Here is a 17,215-nt window from a genome sequence, read left to right on the forward strand (position 1 = left end):
TTGGTGAGGCAATATAAGAAGCACTAACAGCAGGGGGGAAAGAGATGTGTAAATTATTTCACATAACAAGCTTTCTCAGGCTGTACAAAATATAACAAATAAAATCATGCAATATTAATAGAGAGAGAGAGAGAGCAGGAACTCACTGAAAGGCCATTTCCTTGTGCACGCAGAGGATATCCAAAAAAGTATTTTTAATTCTTCCTGACCACAGGCCAAATTCTGCCCTTGAATAACATATGTATGACTCCAAGGGTGAAACCCCAGCCCTACTAAAGTCAGTGGGAGTTTTGCTATTGACTTCTGAGAGATCAGGATTTCACTCCAAGTGCCTTCAGAATTTGGTCATTCATATTTGCTGATTGTTTCAAGCTTACTATCCTAATCAGGTCCTCAACCAGAGCAAGAGTTTTAACACATGCAGCATGCTATTTGTGTATGTGGGGGGTTTTTTTAAGGAATTGCCCGTAAGATTTTTAAATCAGGTTCACATACAGACACTTGCCTGGGAGGCCTTTTGCAGCGGCTCAGCTGCATCAGTACAGTCGTGCCACTGTAAGCTCGCTAGGGTAGACATGGCTAAGTTTAGCATCTACTGCACACGAGATGCTGTAGATCAGTGGCACCAGATTATATAGAGCTGGGGTCCAGCAGAAATAGCTCCCCGGGGGTTATGCCATTAAACACTGTATTGGTTGTAATGCATACACACAATGGGGAGCATGCAGGCTTATTTTTGGCACTTCCTGACTTTTGAGTGCTTAACTTTGCATACTGAATGTTCTCTTAATACAGTTTTTGTATAAATTTCCCAGGAAGTCCAAAAGTTACGTTCAGCGTTTAGTGATTACATGGCTCCAAAGCCATGAAAAGTGAAGCTGGCCTGTCACTGTCAACAGTGCAGGCTCCCACTGCTTCACCTGGAAAACTTTAAATGGAGGAAGCAAGAGCTTGTACATAGAATCATAGAATTAGGACTGGAAGGGACCACAGAAGATCTAGTCCAGTCCCCTGCACTCAAAGCAGGACTACGTAATAACTACACCATTCTTGGATTCATCAGTGCTATTGGAGCCCAGATACAGATGGCAGAAAAATCACTCACTGCCATCTGTGACGGGCCAGAAGACTGCTCCCCAGATCTGGCTACTATGATCTATACATCTGGGATTGACACACTGCATTACCACAATTCATATCTATCTAAGAATGAAGCTATATCACATGAAAAAGACTTCAATTACCTTCAAGCACAGAAGCTCATCTGCTTAGCAGCACTAGTCACTATGAACTCATTCGAGTTTGTGTAGTTAACTATGCACTAAGCTTGATGCAAATCCTGCTGAAGTCCATGGAAAGACTCACATTGACTTCAATGGGCTTTGGATCAGGCCCATTAAAATTACCCTGGAAAGCTTCAGTGAACAGCAACCATTATGCAGCAAGCAACCTGGCTTCACTGACTGTGCAGGTACCGTAGGATGCAGTACTAAGTCTGCACATCTCCAGGATTATTTTATAATATGCACAGAACGCATATGGCACTGCAGTTCTCTTTCCATTAGACTTCTGAGAGATCATTATTAAAAAGCACTTTCAGTGTTTCTAAGCATTACTGTGCATGCTCCAACTACCATTGTCAAGCCCTCCTAACGTAGCCAAATCAAAACTGCAGAACTGAACAGCATCTCTCTTCCCTAAGGACTATCTCCTTGCCAAGTTTCCACCTTCAAACCCCAGGTACTTAAGTGCTAGACCTATTGGGGGCAAAAGGTCACCAATTCTTTTTTTTTAAATAGGAAAAAAGGTATTGTTTGCACACTCAAGAGGAACTGGTTTTGCTCAAGCTTTAAACAAACAAACAAGCTTTCAGACAAAGGGTGGAAAAATGCATCAGGAAAGATGAAAGATTGAGAAAGTTACAGCCCACTGAAAGGGGAGATTTAGAATGAAAAAGTTTAGGAATCCTGAAGTATAGCTGTTGCTAAGGCACTGGAATGGGAGTCAGGAGTTCTGTCTCTGCCACAGGCTTCCTGTGTGACCTTGGACAAGTCACTTCATCCTGGGCCTCAGTTCCCAATTTTCTGCTTGTATGTCATCCACTTTCTCCCATCCATTGTCTGTCTTATCAATGTAGATTGTAAATTCTTCAGAATAGTGGTTGTTTTCTAATATGTCTTGGAGAGGGGTTATATACACATTTACACGATGGGACCTTAATCTTCTAATAATGGTGCGCAAAGGATAAAGTCTGTTTATTTGTCAAAATATTTTTAAAAACCCAACAGAAAAGAGACAGACACATGGGGTGTTATACATGCTGCCTGGCTAAAGTAAACTGCTGGTGATGGGTGGGGCTTTGGTTCAGTTTGGTTTTGGTTTCTCCTCCTCCCCCCTAATGTTTCCCTACATATTCAGTTTTTTTCACACTTCACCAGCATTCTCCCTCACACAAACAGTCCTGCAATCTGAGTACATGTAATTCTTTTCTGCTGGGCTCCCATGTTCCCTGAGTGATCACATATTCTTGTGGTGGACTTTGTGTAAGGGATTGTCCGGAGTTTAGGAGTTAATAAGTCTGGAAGTGTTTTGTTAATATATATATACACACCAAAGAGGTCTCTCTAGTAACTGGTTTACTCTGACAGCTGTATTGTCTAGTTATTGCAAAAATGAGAGAAAAGAAGATGTCAGCCTGTACAGCATGACTGAGAGCCTGCTGTAAAACATCTGTAGCAGTTTTAAGAGAACAAAGCTATCAGAATACATCAAAAGGCCAAATGAGCTTGAAAAGCAAGAGTGAGAGAGAGAGAGAGAGAGAGATTACAAATAGCAGTAGCACTCTGGGGGGATTAAGGCTTTGTTGAAAGTCAATTGTCACATAATTTAGAAAGGAAAATGTCAGAAATGCTATCCTTCCTATGAAGCTGTACCTTAATGGCCAAGGTCTGCTACCCTTCCCCCTCTCCTGGCAAGTAGTCCCACTTAACTGCAATTGGCCCACCAAATTAACATTCTTCATGAACAAAGGTGTCAGAATCAGGCCCTCAACTAATGTTCTTCAACCTGTCTGAAGGGCATGCGGGTGGGTGGGTGTACCAATGTATAGGTGGGAGATCTACAAATCCAGAAGAGAGATGAGAATTAAAGAAAAGTGGGGGTAAACAAGGAATGACCTGTTTCTGTAACTAATAAATAAAAATTCTGTTCTTGAATACAACACTGGAAGACTTTTATAAAGTAAGTTGATACAAATACGGTAGCTTCATCTTCCAGAATTAATATAAACATGTGGAAATAATTCAAGAGGCTCACTCATGAGCCTCACTACATCACCTTTATACATCTTCAGTGGCACAAAGGGTTTTAAACAGCTGGGGATTGTCCTTGTGTCAGAGGAGTCTCTGGGTGCTGTGAAGTCCCCACCTGGCAGACAACCCTTTGGGACCATTGCAGCTGAGATATAGTTTAGAGCAGCCCTGATTTTTCTAATGTAGATCATCTTTGTTCTGTACTGAACTCAAATCTGATGCCAAGATTCTAACACTTGTGGCCTAAGCCACCCTGAAGTTCCAAATCATCATCATGGAAAATCCCAAAGGACCATAGTCTCTTTGCACCTCAAGCACCATCTGGATCAATTTCTAACTAGGTCCTTAAAGTGGTCTGGCTGGATATTCAACTTTATCACTGACAATCTTATTGCGCCACATGATCGCTGGCCATGTAGCAGCATTCCTTGGTAAACAAGCTTTGTAATTCATTGGTCTTCCATCCTAATAACATGTTCATTCCAAGAAAGCTGCCAGACCAGTGCTGATGTAGGCATTTGCTGGGTTCAGATCTAAATATCTTCTCTGACGATCTTAAGTCCTACCACTTAATAGGGAGCAGCTGATGAAAATGCGGAGAGTTGAAAACACCAATCTGCTGCTTTTCAGCTTTCTTCAAGGCTCAAGCTCACTGTTGTATAATGAAGTTGATATAACCATAGTCCTATACATCTGCAGCTTCACAGCAAGCTTGATGTCACAACATCCCTACAGAGGCCACAGAAGGGCCTGAAACATAACAGCAGCTGCTGCTGTACCAGTATCCACATTCACTTTCTCCAGCACTGTCTGTGATGCGTCCCAGGTCTTTGACAGTTAACATCTGCTCAATGTCCCATCCAGACAGGTTAATACTGAGCTATTTGTAATCTGGAGTTGGATGCTGCTTGATGGTAATGGTTGAGGACTTCATTTTATCTGGATTAATAACCATGCCAATGCACACTGCTTCTTGCCTCACCAGATCGGCCATTCAGCTGCAGTGAATCAATGAACGGAGCCAACAAAACAATGTTATTGGCATGTGCAAGATCTCCAAGCAGAATGGTGTTCAGCTCAACACCTCTGACAGCTGCCTCCTCACGCTTATCCATCAACCAATCAACGCGGATATTAAACATCAATGGTGACAGAACTAGCCGAGTCAAAGTCCCATAGAAACAGGAAACCAAGCCATGTGTCTGCCATTGACTTGAACTCAGCTTTCCCTTCCACTATAGAATGCTTCTATCAATGACATCATCTTCCCAGGGATGGCAAGTCACCTGGGAAGACAGGTTCCAAAGAAAATCCTCAAATGATTTTTGTCAGGCTTTCCCAAGGTAGGATGTAGTCTGTTTAATCAAAATCAAAGCATAAGGCAACTGAACATCAATTTTTTGTTGAATGTTTGTCTCTCATCTTTAGAAGTTTTCAGAATTTTCAACTGATATTTCTCTCTTGTTTGGTTTTCTTTTCAGGGGGCAATACTGCTTATAACGAATTGGCAGGTGACACATTTTTCTGACTGTATCGTTTCAAAACTGCATTGACTCAGACTACTGGCAGCTCCAGAAAGTGTAAGAAGAATACTTAAAGAAACACTGTCAGATTGAATATCATATTTTCTATCAAATTTCTTTGCCAGTGTTGTAAACAGATCATTAAAATTGAAATCATTTAAAAAAAATCTAATTTACTTTTCCCTGTCTCTGATATTTTCTTCTTGCATTGTTCCCCGCTTTCAAAATGAAAATAGACAGTCACTTTCATTTTACTGATAATTTCTAGTTAATTTCATTCTCAGGCTCTTCCACTTTATTATTCCTAACTGCAGTACAGCCTTGAGGCCACAGACAGGTCAGTACACTATTTCACCGGACACTATACAAACATATAGTCAATGTCAGTTAAAGACAATACAGTCTAAAAGACAAGACGTAAGTGGATGAAACAAACATAGCAAGAGAGGGAGGATGAGATAACAAAGTGAGTAGGATCTTTTGACACAGACTAGGTGTGTAAACTGTTAGTAACCTATCAGTAGCAGTGATCACAACTCTAATGGCAATTTTGGGTGTGCAGCTATACACAATCATACATGGCAGTTTTTCAAAGAGACATTATTAAGGGCACAAGAGCAAACTATCCCACCGCGTAGGAAAGATAGGAAGTATGGCAAGAGACCACCCGGGCTTAACCAGAAAATCTTCAATCATCTAAAAATTAAAAAAAAAAGAGTCCTACAAAAAGTGGAAACTAGGTCAAATTACAAAGGATGAATATAAACAAATAACACAAGTATGTAGGGACAAAATTAGAAAGGCCAAGGCACAAAACGAGATCAAACTAACCAGAGACATAAAGGTAACAAGAAAACATTCTACAAATATATTAGAAGCAAGAGGAAGACCAAGTATAGGGTAGGCCCGTTACTTAATGTGCGGTGGCAGGGGAAATAATAACAGAAAATGTGGAAATGGCAGAGGTGCTTCATGTCTTCTTTGTTTCGGTTTTCACGGAGAAGGTTGGTGGTGATTGGATGTCTAATGTAGTGACTGCCAGTGAAAATGAGGTAGGATCAGAAGAAGCTAAAATAGGGAAAGAACAAGTTAAAAATTACTTGGACAAATTCGATGTCTTCAAGTCACCAGGGCCTGATGAAATGCATCCTAGAATTCTGAAGGAACTGAGTGAGGAGATACCTGAGCCATTAGCGATTATCTTTGAGAAGTCATGGAAGACTGGAGCAATTCCAGAAGACTGGAAAAGGGCAAATATAGTGCCAATCTATAAAAAGGGAAATAAGGACAACCCATGGAATTACAGACCAGTCAGCTTAACTTCTGTACCAGGAAAGATAATGGAGCAAATAATTAAGCAATCAATTTGCAAACATCTAGAATATGATAAGTAACAGTCAGAATGGATTTGTCAAAAACAAATCTTGTCAAACCAACCTGATAGCTTTCTTTGTGGGTAACAAGCCTTGTGGATAGGGGAGAAGTGGTAGATGTGGTATATCTTGACTTTAGTAAAGCTTTTGATACTGTCACGCATGTCCTTCTCATAAAGAAACTAGGGAAATGCAACCTAGATGGAGCTACTCTACGGGGGGAAAACCATTCCCAGACAGTAGTTATCAGTGGTTCACAGTCATGCTGGAAGGGCATGATGAGTGAGGTCCACAGGAATCAGTTCTGGGCCTGGTTCTGTTCAATATCTTCATCAATGATTTAGATCAGGGATCGGCAAACTTTGGCACACAGGCCATCAGGGAAATCCGCTGGTGGGCCGGGATGGTTTGTTTACCTGCAGCGTCCGCAGGTTCGGCCTATCACAGCTCCCAATATTCATGGTTCACCATTCTAGGCCAATGGGGGCTGCAGGAAGTGGCAGCGAGCATATCCCTTGGCCTGCGCCGCTTCCCGCAGCCCCCATTGGCCTGGAACAGCAAACCACTGCCAGTGGGAGCGACGATCAGCTGGACCTGCGGACACTGCAGGTAAACTAACCATCCCAGCCCGCCAGCAGATTTCCCTGACAGGCCGTGTGCCAAAGGTCCCTGATTTAGATAATGGCATGCAGAGTACATTTAAAAAGTTTGCAGATGATACCAAACTGGGAGGGGTTGCAAATGCTTTGGAGGACAGGATTAAAATTCAAAAGGATATGGACAAACTAGAGAAATGGTCTGAAGTAAATAGGATGAAATTCAATAAGGACAAATGCAACATACTCCATTTAAGAAGGAACAATCAGTTGCACACATACAAAAGGGGAAATGACTGCCTAGGAAGGAGTACTGTGGAAAGGGATCTGGGGGTTGTCAAGGTTCCTTCCCCACTCTGAACTCTAGGGTACAGATGTGGGGACCTGCATGAAAACCTCCTAAGCTTACTTTCACCAGCTTAGGTTAAAACTTCCCCAAGGTACAAATTAATTTTATCCTTTGACCCTGGATTTCCACTGCTACCACCAAACTTTAACTGGGTTTACAGGGAAACGTAGTTTGGACATGTCTTTCCCCCCAAAATCCTCCCAACCCTTGCACCCCACTTCCTGGGAAAGGTTTGGTAAAAATCCTCACCAATTTGCATAGGTGACCACAGACCCAAACCCTTGGATCTGAGAACAATGAAAAAGCATTCAGTTTTCTTACAAGAAGACTTTTAATAGAAGTAAAGGAATCACCTCTGTAAAATCGGGATGGTAGATACCTTACAGGGTAATTAGATTCAAAACATAGAGAATCCCTCTAGGCAAAATCTTAAGTTACAAAAAAGGTACACAGACAGGAATAGTCATTCTATTCAGCACAGTTCTTTTCTCAGCCATTTAAAGAAATCATAATCTAACACATATCTAGCTAGATTACTTACTAAAAGTTCTAAGACTCCATTCCTGTTCTATCCCTGGCAAAAGCAGCATACAGACGGACACAGACCCTTTGTTTCTCTCCCTCCTCCCAGCTTTTGAAAGTATCTTGTCTCCTTACTGGTCATTTTGGTCAGGTGCCAGCGAGCTTACCTTTAGCTTCTTAACCCTTTACAGGTGAGAGGATTTTTCCTCTGGCCAGGAGGGATTTTAAAGGGGTTTACCCTTCCCTTTATATTTATGACAGCGGTCATAGTGGACCACAAGCTAAATATGAGTCAACAGTGTAACGCTGTTGCAAAAAAAGCAAACATCATTCTGGGATGTATTAGCAGGAGTGTTGTAAGTAAAACATGAGAAGTAATTCTTCCACTTTACTCTGCTCTAATTAGGCCTCAACTGGAACATTGTGTCCAGTTCTGGGTGCCACATTTCAGGAAGGATATGGACAAATTGGAGAGAGTCCAGAGAAGACAACAAAAATTATTAAAGGTCTAGAAAATATGACTTACGAGGGAAGATTGAAAAGATTGTGTTTGTTTAGTCTGGAAAAGAGAAGAGTCCAGAGAAGAGCAACAAAAATTATTAAAGGTCTAGAAAATATGACTTACGAGGGAAGATTGAAAAGATTGTGTTTGTTTAGTCTGGAAAAGAGAAGACTAAGAGGGGATAACAGTTTTCAAGTAACTGTTGTTACAAGGAGGAGGAAGAAAAATTGTTTTTCATAACCCCTGAGGGTAGGACAAGATTAAATTGCAGCAAGGGAGGTTTAGGTTGGACATTAGGAAAAACGTCCTGTCAGGGTGGTTAAGCACTGGAATAAATTGCCTGGGGAGGTTGTGGAATCTCCATCACTGGAGATTTTTAAGAGCAGTTTAGACAAACACCTGTCAGGAATGGTCTAGATAATTAGTCCTACCACGAGTATAGGGGACTGGACTAGGTGATCTCTCAAGGTCCCCTCCAATTCTATGATTCAATGATCACTACCACAGTTGTATTTCTTCTTCAACTGTAAGCTCTTCTGGGCAAGAACTGATTCTTCATGTATGAGTAGTCAGCACTTAGTACATGGTGGATGCTACCATACTACTAATAATATACAAAAATTAATGCTGAAAAACTTTAACTGAATGAACTATACCCTTTGGGAATTTTTTTGGAAAGAGTTATTTTGAGTGTTATTTTTTCAAAACCTGCATTTTGAGCAAATTTAACCTGACAAGGTATGAAACCTAGAGGCTGAGATTGTAAATTGCAGATGTTGTAAAGTGTTGGGTACATTAATTGTGCTATATGCATGTTTTTATAATATCAAGAATATTCAGTGAATAAGTTCACTAGCAAAGATTAAAGAATAGACGTGAATGGCAGGTAAGTGAAGACAAGACAAGTTTATTTAAAGAAAAGAGAAAAAGTCCTTAAGGTGTAAAAAAAGTTGTCAAGCCCTTTGTGGTAATGTACTTAGAGCAGCTACAAGAATAATTTTAATAATTATGCAGGAGTGATCTCAGTTTGCAAGAAGAATTTCATCAACCTGAACAAACGGGACTCTCAGACGCTGACAAGGTTACCACCTCAATTATAATAGGTGAGTAATTTAGGGCAGCCCTGGGTTTTCACAGAGATAAACATGGCGGGGGGAACCTTTAATTAACAGCTTTGAGAGAATGGGAAGTGCAGTTTTTTGATTTTGTTTTTTACTGTGCATCAGAGGTCTCTCAGAACCATGGAAATATTGATATAGTTCCAAAGCTTCCTCCCTCCCTCCCCCACTCCCACGCATACTTTTAAAACCAAGCACAGGAAAGTCCAATTTTATTTCACCTTTTTCTTTTACAAGAAAAGAGAGAGCCAAGAAGTCATATATCTCAAATGTAGAGCCTCACCAATACCTTGTAACGAGGACGAAAAGTAACCGTTCAGCATCATGAAGAGTCAGGATTAATCAAAAATAATGAGAACACTTTAGAGAGTTCAACTTCAAAGTTGGTCTATTCTGCAGTGTTTTAAGCCTAGGCCAGACTGACTGTTTTTTCTAATGCCTTAAATTAAACTATAGACATCAGTGACCTCAGGGTAAGAAGTGAAATAAAAAGTAGCTGCCAAACTTTCAGTCTTCAAACAGCAGCATTAACTGAGGGGATTCATCACTGTCGATTCTCTATTCCTCTGCCTTGCCATTTTTCTGGAGCCTTCGGGAAGAGGTTAAAGTGCTGGGGAGTAGAGATAGTAGTGATAGCAGTGATACTCTACCTCGTCTAACTATGGAACTGGAGCTTTTAACAGCTGGTTAGGCTCAAGTCAGAGGTTTGGCACCTGGAGAGGCCTGGGGAGACAGTTAAGGATTGTGGAGCAATGGCTTTGACAAGGCCAGGCTTCTCCCCAGGTTGCAAAGGATCCACTGCCACAGCATGGCTCTTTTAGGCAGTTTTATTTCTCAGACATAGGCGAAACAAACAAAAACAGTTCTTCAACTTGCCCTGGGCTACAATCCCACTAACTTCTCATTGCCTCCTTTCCTAGTGGACTCAGGCAGTCCTGCTGTTCCTGCTTCCTAGCTCTGACTCACAAGGTCTCCCTTTTCCCCTAGTCCAGGTTCCCTCTTTTCTAGGTCATCTGATGTGGCACAGAAGCACTGGCTCTGTTCCCTCTTATAGGGCCAGTGTCATCTTCGGACCTTCTTTCCCCCATAAAGCCTTGCCCACCACTAAGACAAGCCTTACCATCCTTATATACCTTACCCCATCCCGAAAGGTACTGTCTGTATAGCCTCAGCTTCTCCAGGGCTTTAAGGTTTCTGTATGCAAAGGCTTTAATTTTCCCTTAAGCTCATTGACCATCAGGTTCAGGTGACCTCACTCTTCGTGAATGGCCTGATGTTCCTCAGCCAGCTTCTCTTTTACTTACAGGATCATCTGTAGCTCGCATTCTGAGGCCTCCAGTCATTCTGGAAGTTCTCCAAGTTTACACTAGGAAGCCATAAAACAGATGCCACACAGGGCCAGCGAAGGGCAACAAAAATGATTAGGGGTCTGGAACACATGAGTTATGAGGAGAGGCTAAGGGAACTGGGATTGTTTAGTCTGCAGAAGAGAAGAATGAGGGGGGATTTGATAGCTGCTTTCAACTACCTGAGAGGTGGTTCCAGAGAGGATGGTTCTAGACTATTCTCAGTGGTAGAAGAGGACAGGACAAGGAGTAATGGTCTCAAGTTGCAGTGTGGGAGGTTTAGGTTGGATATTAGGAAAAACTTTTTCACTAAGAGGGTGGTGAAACACTGGAATGCGTTACCTAGGGAGGTGGTAGAATCTCCTTCCTTAGAAGTTTTTAAGGTCAGACTTGACAAAGCCCTGGCTGGGATGATTTAATTGGGGATTGGTCCTGCTTTGAGCACGGGGTTGGACTAGATGACCTCCTGAGGTCCCTTCCAACCCTGATATTCTATGATTCACCTCTGGCCTCTTATTTGGGCCCCAGCCTGCTTTATGAAGTTTTGTCTGGGTCTCCACAGCATCCTGTTCAGTCTGAGGCCCTGCTTGGGTCCACACTATACACTGATCAGCCTCAAGTTCTGTCTGAGTCCCCAGTATACACTGATCAGTCTCTGCCATGAGCTTCCACTCCCTGGCACCCTTCTCTATCTGGAGCCTGGCCATTTCCTGCCCAGCATTGAGCAGACTGTTTCTCACTCACTGCTTCCACCCTAAACCATACTAATTCTTGTTCCCGTCCTATTGACTGAGCAATAATATTCTGCCAGTAGGTGCTTATATCCTCTAGCTCTTGTTGATACTTTTTTAGCTGATCTTGTAGGCTCTGAAGGTTGTTGAGAGCTTCTTCTCAGTCGCACTCTGCCATCTCTATTCGATCTTTCTGTTCTTACCCCTCTTTTTTCGATCAACCAATGGTCTTCTCCATCTTCAGTTGTTACTCTACTTTTCCCCACATTAGGACCAGTCTCTCCCCAGGATCAATGGCCATGGAAGATTCTTGACTACCCTGACATGTAGCTGACTTCTTTGACCCTGGGTATCCAGCTTAACCTCTGCTGTGGGATAGACATGTCTCACCATGTATATACACAACATGTACACCACTTCTTTGCCAACACCTCATCTTCCCCGACACAGGTGCACCCACAACCTGAGTCCATGAGACCTCCTAATGACCTTCCCCCCATCCTGACTGGTACCATGTACAGCTGAGCCCCAGTGCCATTCAGAATGGTCCCCAGGCAACAAGCCTGGCTGTAATAACAGCCCAGGTAATCACATTTCATTTTCATATATTCTCATCTAATCTGCCCATGCTTGCCACATCTAAACCACACCGGGACTTCCTTGGCTGCCCTCAGAAGTGCTTCTGCTGGACTGTGGCACTGCCTGAGGCCCAGGTAGATCCTGTGCACACCCCTGTTTTGGGCTATTCAGGATCCTCTCCAACTGGGAACTTCCCTGCATCTCCACCTGTTCCATTCTCTCCCAATGGGCCAGTCTTAGTCTGCAATGTCATTCAGGCTGCTTGTCTCCTTTGTCCTCAAAGAAGGTTTCTGCCCATTTGACTGCCTCACCCACTTCCTTACCCAGCTCTGGGCTCCCAGGGAAGGACCTTCAAGAATTGTTCCTACTAGTCTCAGCTATGAGGTCCTGTAATCTTTGAGCCACTAGCCATGGTTTTGCCCCCCACAGGAATGGTTTGACCTGAAAGCAGTGCCTGTGCACCGCTGGAATCAGCTGAAACATTTAATGGCCCAGCAAGTTCTGAAATCACTCCTATTGCTGGAAGTGGATCTCCTGCCACCGCTGTTGAGTGGCAAATTATGCCTCTTGTTGCTTCTGCACGCTCTCCACCAGTTGCACGTTGCTAGGTCTGTTCCTGCTGCCTCTGTAAACCTGCTGCTCCTGCACTGTGTCTGCTCTAGCAGCAACATCAACAACGGGTGTATCACCTCTTCCATCTTTCTTGATCACGGAACCACACGTGATCAGTCAAGGCTTGGAGGATTCAATTTCCCCTCAGTTCCAGGAGCTGATCAACTGCCTGCATTCTCCACCACGTGTAACAAGGCAGGGCTTCTCCCCAGTTTGCAAAGGGTCTACTGCCACACCCACAGTCTCTTTTAGGCAATTTTATTTCTCAAACATAGGAGAAGATCCATTTTCTCAAAAATGGATCTTCAACTCACCCTTGGCTACAATATCCATTATTTCTCAGTCTCTCACTGCCTCCCCTCCCAAGAGACTCTGGCAGGCCTGCTTTCTGCAGCTTCCTAGCTCTGACTCACGGGGTCTCCCTTTTCCTCAGCCTCAGGTGCCCTCTTTTAAAGCCTAATCTGGGTCAGCTGATGTGACACAGGAGCACTGGCCCTGCTCCCTCTTAAAAGGCTAGTGTCTTCCCTCTGACAATACATTAGCTGGATATCTCTACTAAAATAAACATCCATCATCAGGGGCGGTAGTACTAATATTAGTGTAGAACATAGAGCAGCAAACAAGGATCAGGATCCCATTGATCTAGACACTGTACAAAAAAGTGAAAAATACAGGTCCTGCCCCCAAAGAGCTCAGACTCTATGACAAGATACAAAAGGTGGCAGAAACAGAAAAAAGTGTGGATTGGGAGGATTAGATAACCATAGAACAAGTACGTTTTACATCATAAACAATGGTTCCAATTTGTCACCTGCTCAGCAGGGAAAGATTTAATAAATGCTGGTATCATATCTCATACATATTGTCTTGTAATAACACAGAAAAAGTTTGGAGTGCCACTTAGGTAGATCTTATTGGCTGAGCTGAAAAAAAAGAAAAAAAAGCTTAACTCGCCGTTGTCTGTTGGGTGAAAAGTAGCAGAGAATGTTTGGATATTAATAAAATGTTTGATTAAGAAGTAATATATTACTGGTAGAGAGTGGAAATGAGCAAGCACGCTTAGCACATTAGTAATATGTATGTTGGCAAACCTGGTCAATTCATAGGCCACAAATAAAAAATCTGGCATAAAATTAAAGCAATTATATTACAGCATAATATAAGTAGCCCCTTGATAAAGTCTGTGTCAGGTAGGTAATTTCAATCTACACAAAGGTGAAGATTCAAATATAGTGTAAAATATCTATTGTCACTTACCAAGTCAAGTGTTTAATGATTTGGATCCTATTAGAATTCACAACATCTACTCTAATTGTATCTGCGCCTTGTAAACTCATCCCCTCATAGTCTGAAAAGGATGGGTTGCAAAGTAAAAGAAATTCCCTGATACTGAAAGACAATTTATATAGTGAAGAGCTTTAGAATGCTTAATTGCTTTTCCAGCTTCATCTCCACTCGTTATAGAAATCCTTTCATTCCCCTGGAGCTAACCTTGTCATGGCAATTGCTTCTGCTATCACAAGTGCAGTGAATTTAGAATTCCACAGTTTTTAAAATCATTAAAATGAAAGCTGCAGCTAGTGGTTCTTTCTGGAATCTATTTGTTTTATTTTCTAGTTTGTCATCTTCCAAACCTGTTTAGTTTTTTTATGCAAATTTTCCTTTTCTATGAAAGACATACGGTTGAACAGATTATCTCGGATCCTCTGGTTGATCTCAACTCCTTTTCTTCCATAACCCCCAAATTCAGTCCTTTTTCTCATCTATGACTCCACATTCCAGGATTCTTTGCACCAGGATCTGCAATGCTTTAAGGCCACTCACTCTATCTTCTTCCTTCCAGGCTATAGTAGGGAATATGCACTTTCACTTCCAATCCCAAATTTGGAAAGAGAATGCATACTCTCCCAGGCCCAGCCCTTCATTTCAGCAAAGGAGACAGTGCTATTTACTTGAACTACAGTGGAAGTAAAAATACCTTTCTATCCAGTTCACAAAACTCTTGAAGGTCCCAATTTTAAAGTAATTGAAACAATAAATATTGAGCAAAAAGTTAATCTAACACATCTCTGATGCTTTTTGCCAGCTCTTGTTTTTCTAGAGGTCACCTGTCCAAGTATTAACCATACAGTTAGGCAGTTATCATGCAGACCATAGTAGAGTTGTGTACTGACTCTGAGACCTGATTTACTCTCAGGTTTTGTACCAGTATTCCTATGTTGGTTAGGGGAGTCATTTGTCTACTGAAATAGTTTTTCTGCATCCACACTAAAGGTATTGTACCGCTTTAAGACCTGATCTACACTCAAAAGTTTTGCCAGCATAGCTACAGCAGTTAGGGGGTTGAGTTTTTGTCAACACAGTATAGTAAAAGTTCCAGTGTAGACACCGTTATAAAAGCAAAAAAGTGCTTTTACCAATATAGCTTATTTCACTTGGGCAACTTGTATAAACTGTACTAGCAAAAGGACCCTTTAGCTTGTATAAACTGTGCCTATGCCAGCAGAAATTTTATAAGTGGTAGGACAAGGCTAAAGGACAAGGTAGGACAAGGTTAACTGTTCCATACAGCTAAATCAATACAACTTTTGTATGTAGACAAATCCTTAACACGTGGATTCTTCCAACTTTGGCCCTGTCTGCACAACAGACTTTTGTCAGTATAGTTATGCTGCTCAGGAATACGACAAGACGTGATATCATCATAGCTGGGACAACAAAAGCCCCTAAATGTAGTTATACCAGTAAAATTCACTTTTGTCTGTATAACTTGTTTCATTTGCGGGGGCGGGGAAGGGGTGAGGTGAGCTAAAATAAACTATGCCAGGGAAAGTGCAGCTTGGCTGGTATCAACTGCATCCATAGTAGGAGCATTTTACCAGGATACTATACTAGTAGACCTAGCCTTTGCCTGAGGAGATTTTCATCACCAGTAGGATGTGTCTCCATCTGATACCATTTTTTCCACACTGTATATATTGTAATCTGTTATTATGGGCTTCATTGCTAAAGCCAGAAGGGAAAACCCCAACTATCTTAAAAGGTGACATCAGTAGTTCTGTGCATATCAAGCAGCAGAAGTTCCCAGCAGCCAGTGCTTCTCTCCAAAATCAGAATGGCACACCTTTTGTGAAAACAATTATTTATTTCCATCTGCCCTAAATTTGCTCCTGGCAAAGCATCTTTTATGTGACACTGCCATATCCTGCCAAATTTCCAGGTCTTACTCTTTTGTATGACCTCCTATCTTTAAATCAGCATATTTTTGTCCCTCATCCCTGATTCATGATACACAAGGCTGATTCAGTGGTTTACACTTTTGAATAAAGAGGAACATGGTACTATGCCTTGTTTGGAAGATCCCTTGCCTGCCGAGTGAGTCCTTGGCTCCTTTACTGTAAGCAGCGGGGTGCATGTGGCAAGTTCAAGGAGCCTGGGGCTATGAACTCCTGATCTTTCTCTCTATCTTTGTGGTACTCCCTTCCCCTCCGCCATCTCTGAATAACTCCCTTCATGTCCTCAGCTGGAGATCAAAAACATGGAAGACTCAAAGGATACCTTTGACCTGAACATCTATTTGAGCCCATCCTAGAGAGAGCAAGAATGCTTTCTTCCCCTGGATGTCTAGTTGTCCAGGCCATTGTTGTAGTGTATCTTCCAGCCCTTATGTCCCACCACTACTTGGGACTATGTTCAATGTTAACCATGGCCAGCCTTTGGGAGCATTTGGTATGCAGTGAGTTTTTCCATCTCATGGAATTGGCCTCTGCCTGGCTGCTTTATCTTCCCAGGAACTAATGAGAGTCTTCATGCCAAATGGCACAGCAATTGTGTAACTCCAAAGAATATATTGGAGGAGAGCAAAGTGGTGAAAGTATGCACACGATTTTGGCACAGAAATTAATACTAACAACTAAGCACACGATAATTGTCCGAGTAGTACTGTGCATTATGTACAGGTGAGGGACTTCCTGTACACTTGCCCTCAAGATACTCTGGGCAGGTAGCAAAAAGGACACAGGCAACCCTTCCTATTATGGACACTGAAGGCTGAGCAAGAGCATTGTGGGATGTAAATGGGATGTTGCAGTGTGCCTGCAATACCTGAAATTTCCATCCACACTAACATTGTAAGGATGCAAAGTAAGTTTACAAGCAGAGGTACAGACAGGACTTCTTCAGAAGTGCCCCAATTACAACCATACTGGCAAAACTTGAGCAACATCAGCAGCACATTTGTGTGTCAACACAAAATGTTTTAAAAATGCAGCAGGCATCTGAGCTGATTGTGACAAGGGTTCACCCCCCACCACCACCACCACCAGTGTAGACAGTCCTTTGAAGGGTATTCCTGTGAGAAACAGCTTGTGAGATTCTATAATAATACACTTCTATTCAGAGGCAGATCTGTCTCCATAGGAAAAGATGATATCCTGCTAAGGGTATAGTCCATGCATGCTGATGGCATTGTTAAAATACAGTGCTGTACCAGAAAGACAATTGATCCTATAAAACGTCTGTCAGTAAAGAGATACTGAATGGATGATTATGACAATGAAGAAAATATGACAAAAAAGGGAAGATTTGGGCAAGGAATGATCTCTATGGCCAGGCAAATGTCTCTGGCTACAGCTGCTCCTTCCCATCTTGCTG

Source organism: Eretmochelys imbricata, chromosome 2, assembly GCF_965152235.1.
Source record: "Eretmochelys imbricata isolate rEreImb1 chromosome 2, rEreImb1.hap1, whole genome shotgun sequence".
In the NCBI taxonomy this organism is placed as follows: Eukaryota; Metazoa; Chordata; order Testudines; family Cheloniidae; genus Eretmochelys; species Eretmochelys imbricata.